Raw genomic sequence first — 5,814 nt, 5'->3', positions numbered from 1 at the left:
GAAAGAAAGTCAGGTGTTTACAATATCTTTTATTGCCTTTATGCAGGTGGTAGTGTTGTGTAAAAGTGATTTAAAATGTCTAAGTCGAAGGATTTGAAATTAAACAGTCTAAGAAATAATTACGGAAGAGAGATTTTGATTCCGCAAGAGGAAAATATTTTCTGTTCCGTGCGCAAATGTGAAATTAAAATACGTAGGAAATATTATACAGAGCGGCATTATAAAAGCAAGAAACATACCGAAAACATACAAAGGTCTTCCACATCAAATAATGGAAAACATACACGAACTGAATTTATGTGGATTTATGTAATATGATTTCTGTAAATATTCCGTTAAAGAAACTTGATAATCCACATTTTAGAGGTCAAAAGGTGAAAGAAAAATTCCATAAATTCTGCAAGAGAAATGCCGGTTATACAGTTATGTGTAACGTTTTGAGTGGGAGAAACGATGATACTATGGCGCTTTTTTCATTTGCACTTCTAACATCATGTGACACGGGAAGAAGCATTTCGATGTTGAAAAACTGTTTGAATGAGAGACATCGAAATTTCTCTTTCGATAATTTACTGATGTATATTTATGGTTCAGTGTAATGTATCTTTTAATCATCCAGGCGGCTGGCAATTAACATTTGAGGTAAATTTTTAAATCATAATAACTATATTACAACTTCATTCCAGTATTTATAGATCGACTGAACGGAATGATGAGGTTCTCATTACCAGACTGTACTCTCTTGCCGGTGTTTACAGTATATAGTCCGTTGACACTGAATTTAAGGTATAACGCACATTTTTTCGCCCTTTAATAATAATAATAATAATAATAATAATAATAATAATAATAATACTTACTTACTTATGGCTTTTAAGGAAGCCGGAGGTTCATTGCCGCCCTCACATAAGCTCTCCATCGGTCCCTTTCATGAGCAAGATTAATCCAGTCCCTACCATCATATCCCACCTCCCTCAAATTCATTTTAATGTTATCCTCCCATCTACGTCTCGGCCTCCCCAAAGGTCTTACATAATAATAATAATAATAATAATAATAATAATAATAATAATAATAATAAGTAGGTCAATGGTTGAGCTATTTGGACTTTTTCGATTGCTAATTTTCAAAATTGTAACTCAACGTTTCGAAGAGTGGATCTCTCATCGTAGTCAGGTGAAAACCTACTGTGGGGATCGTTACAAAGAGCTAGTCTGATTGACTGGTCGACGACCGTCAGGTCGCTGCGAAATATAAAGACGGAACACACGATGTCATAAGCTTCTGTAACGTGATATATATATATATATATATATATATATATATATATATATATAATGAGAAGAAGAAGAAAAAGAAGAATTCCGTGATTATATCTAAACTAATTATATGGAACAATAACACCAACAACAAGGAATAATCAACACTAATATAATCAACAGTGGAAATAGTGAAATGATGAAACAATAGGAAATAATAAATGAGCGGGGAAACAATTAAACTGCTACTGCCATCTAGTGACGGAAGAGAGTAATAAATAAGTGGGACCAATTAAACTGCTACTGCCATCTAGTGGTGCAATAAAAGAAACTATTACTGCTTGCTAGGGCATTCGTGCATTTTTCTTGAATTTTCTTGATGTCCTGTTCGACTATAGGTAGCCATAATATGTCCGGAAGAATGAGACTGTTTGGCTAATAGCGTTATCCGAAAAGCTCATATGTGCGGCTTCCTTGTACTTCTTCTGAACTAGAGAACGCACGGTTTGTAAGGTGGAGGTTTTCCCACTTTATTCTGTGCCCAGATTGAAATCAGTGTTGGGCTATTCTGGATTTGCCTATGATTTTGCGTTTTCCATATAAATCCCTTGTAATAAATCCGATTAGATTCCATGTGTACGGCACAGAAACTACATCTCTTATCCAGGTACACGAAAGACAAGTGAACATAAATCGAATCAACCTGTATCACAAGTAGCTAAAAAGGGTGGAATCAATTGATACTGAACCTATGTAATTAACAGGCTGTTGTAGTATATAACAGCATTTATAGAATGTGATTAGCCTTATCAAAATATAGCAGGCTTCTAGGTTTACACTGCTCATGTTAATTATAGTAGCTGTATTATACACCAGGACTGTCATATAAAACAATCCGATATTAATTTTCTATCCCACTGTGACAAAAACCTCAACACTGTCAAATATCTATATTTGTCACTTTAATAAAATAGCGTATAGCTCAAATAATATTTGTGGAACGTAGATGTGTGTTTATTGTTAAAGTGGACGGGCAACAAAAATACTGTGAAATTCTCTGAACATAAATGTAATTAAAGTAAATGATTGCAAATGAAAATTTATTAAATGTGAACGTTTTAAATTAAGTAAAATTGTATTCTTCTTTTCAGTATTAAGAGTTCTAAGTTACTGTCCGTGAATGAATTTTCTCGACAGGTAATCAAATATGGAGATTAGACAATAATTGTGGACTGGACAAGGAAAACAGTATATGTGCCAAAATGACAATGTGTGACATAACACAAAAAACTGTATACTTGGAATTACTATTTAATTTTTTCAACATACATTGTCTCAACATCCAATTAAGTTCCCTGCAAACATATTGAGCTGTGAAACAACCCATTACTGACAATATTATGTAGTGTAACTGGCTCCCACATTATCAAAGTCTGACAACGATATATGTACCATGCATAATTTCCTTGAAAACCATACAAACAGTCGAGTGATTTGTGAATATTAAAAGGTAGAACACTAACAATTTGATTTGCAAGCACGATGAATTGTTTGTTTTTCAGATCCTTATAAAAACCATGGTACTTAGTGTCCATGAAATCTAGCATTGCCAGAAGGTCTTTCTTCTTCTTTGCCTTTAAAGAGTTCTTAGGAGCAAGCACAGCAACCTTCTCCAGATTTGTAATAGACTGTAGTGTTCGTGCTCTTCTTAGAACCTGACATGTCTTCACTGTTCAGAGTCACTCAAGTTATTCCTGGTAAAGACCAATGTTGGATGATCACAAGCAACTCGAATCCATGATACTTGATTAATGCACTATGTTAACGTATTTAGAGCCCTATCAGCTTCTGAAGTCACATCCAAGAATTTTTTAGTAGATTATTTTACGACGTTTTATCAACATCTCAGGTTATTTAGCGTCTGAATAAGATTAAGGTGATAATGCCGGTGAAATGAGTCCAGGGTCCAGCACCGAAAGTTACCCAGCATTTGCTCATATTGGGTTGAGGGAAAACCCCGGAAAAACCTCAACCAGGTAACTTGCCCCGACCGGGAATCGAACCCGGGCCACCTGGTTTCGCGGTCAGACGCGCTGACCGTTACTCCACAGATGTGGACCACATCCAAGAAGTCTTCAGATTTCATTGAATGGTTTTTTAATTCTGGCCGACCTTACAATTTCCTGCATCTCATCAGGAACCATGGCTTTACAAACCCTCTCTCTTAGCAGTTGTGTATGGCTTCCCTTGCCGCCGTAGTTTCCTATTTTCTACACACTTCTTTGCCTTAGATACTTTTATAGTTAGTGGCTTGTTATTATCCATGATAAATGCTACAAACCGCTACATTCGCTGCAGGTCAACACAGCGAGTAACCCTCCACAGAGCATACACTATGTGGCATTTATATCGCTCATCAGCACTATACTTTGGGACTTATATCGAGTGCCATCTAGAATGCACTCGTTTGACTATATGCAAGGATGTTTGGCACATATATCCATTACTATGACATTGGCGCTGCTACATACGTCACATTCCATGACAAAAACAAAATTTGACCTCGGAGACATTTATACCGTTTTCCATGTCTGCTCCTCAATTAATTTCTAACATTTTCATATTATCTTGACGAGAACTTGTCAAATAACTCAACGAAATACGAATGGGCCACGGAACTGCATAAAGTATTGGAATACTACACAGTACTTGTATTTTTATTTTATATATTTATATTCTAAACTATTAATTTTTTCTTAGCCTGTTAAGGTTTTAAATCACCCCTTGAACATTCGTACATTGCTAAGTACGTTAAAGAAAGCTTCAATACAACAAATTATCTGTCAATACGCTCTGTTAAGCACGAAAAATAGCTTCCAAATTCAGTTTAGCCTTTTGCAATGCTATTAAAAGACATGTACTTGACACAACTCCACGTAATCTTTCAGATTTCATCAGCAAGAAATACAGATCAAATTGAATCTTAACTTTCTGTCTTCGACATTCTATATCATTTTGGAATTAGGTTGAGAGGATCAGGAACTCCTCACGCGTGCAAAAAGCACAGTTCACACTATGGTAGGCACAGAATTAGTATTTCAGAATCAGTCGCTAAAAGAGTGTTACGGCGGAAAGTGTTATCCTAACATAGAGCTGCCTCGACTTACACTGTCTCCTACGTTGTGTCCCAAGATGTTTGACAGACAGTGTCAACATTATTATCCACCTCTCACCCTCCTGAATAACGCGCATGCTTTCTCACAGTCCCAGTTCTAAAAGCATTGACCAAGTAATTTGAAATTATACAAACATGTAAATACTGGAGAAATAACATGATAATCATTAGTGGATTTTTATTCAAAGATGAGAAAAATACCTTCCACGAAACCCAACTCATCGGCAATGGGAACAATCTACGTAAAGATTAATTTATAGTCCTACAGAATGTATCTGTTGTGGTAACAATGGTTATTAGAGGAGAAAAATTCGCTCCGGCACCGGGGATCGAACCTGGGTCCTTGGTTCTACGAACCAAGCGCTCTAACCATTGAGCTACGCCGAAGTTCAATCCACCGCACCGGATCGAATCCTTCTCCTCTTGTGTTTTTCCCTTTGTGACCTGACTCCATGTTCGGCGTATATGTTTACATATCCTATTAAATCAACTGCCATTATACAGGGAGCGCACTCAAATGAGTGAATTTTATGGCCGGGATTCGACAGTAATATGCACTGTTGGGCGAAGAATCTACGTAAAGATTAATTTCTGGTCCTACAGAATTTATGTTATGGTAACAATGGTTATTAGAGGAGAAAAATTCGCTCCGGGGTAGCTCAATGGTTAGAGCGCTTGGTACGTAGAACCAAGGATCCGGTTATGATCCCCGGTGCCGGAGCGAATTTTTATCCTCTAATATAATCAATGGGAAGAATGACTAGTACTTTCCCCTTGAGATTTGTGGCTACACCACTTAGGAAAGCTTGTTTTCCAGACTTTACCATGATGTCTGTTAACGCTTGTGTTGGTATGCCCAGCATTAATCCAAGCCTCATGGAGGTAATTAGATCGTCTCTTATGTAATGCCATTTTCTTAATTTCGTGTTTTGTAAGATTGTAACGACTTCTTTAGTTTGGCAATGCAATTTACAGGACTCTATGGTTATTATTTCATATTGTGTGCAAATGATAATATTCAATTTTCAATACAAAGAACATAAAACGGAGATGACAAAGTTTGAGTTATAGTCCTCCTCCTACATCACTACTGGAAACAAGATTATAAAGCTGCTCTGGGGCTTGAATATGTGAAATAAAGGGTAAATGTGTCGTTAGTGAATGTACAGGTTCCACCTATCCAATAATGGAGAAGAATTTGAGAAAATCCACAAAAACGTACTCGTAGATTGTCGGAAGAACTAGGTACTTCAAAAGAAACAGTACATCGCCACATTAAGACGCTCAGAAAATCATACACAAATTTTATATCTGTATAGGCCTACCATGATTTAATATCTAAAAAAGCTCAAAGCAAAACGGATATCTGTCGTCAGCTTA

The 5,814-nt window shown here is 36.5% G+C and overlaps 1 non-coding gene across 1 annotated transcript; it reads right to left on the bottom strand.

Moving 5' to 3' along the window:
• Nucleotides 1–4,748: 4,748 nt before the first annotated feature.
• On the bottom strand, nt 4,749–4,821 carry TRNAT-CGU (transfer RNA threonine (anticodon CGU)). Its single transcript has one exon. It is a non-coding gene; the product is annotated as a tRNA-Thr (tRNA).
• Between the last annotated feature and the right edge of the window lie 993 nt (nt 4,822–5,814).

This window comes from Periplaneta americana, chromosome 17 (genome assembly GCF_040183065.1).
Source record: "Periplaneta americana isolate PAMFEO1 chromosome 17, P.americana_PAMFEO1_priV1, whole genome shotgun sequence".
In the NCBI taxonomy this organism is placed as follows: domain Eukaryota; kingdom Metazoa; phylum Arthropoda; class Insecta; order Blattodea; family Blattidae; genus Periplaneta; species Periplaneta americana.
Note: the sequence above shows the minus strand (reverse complement) of the source record. Positions and strands in the feature narration are given on the sequence as shown.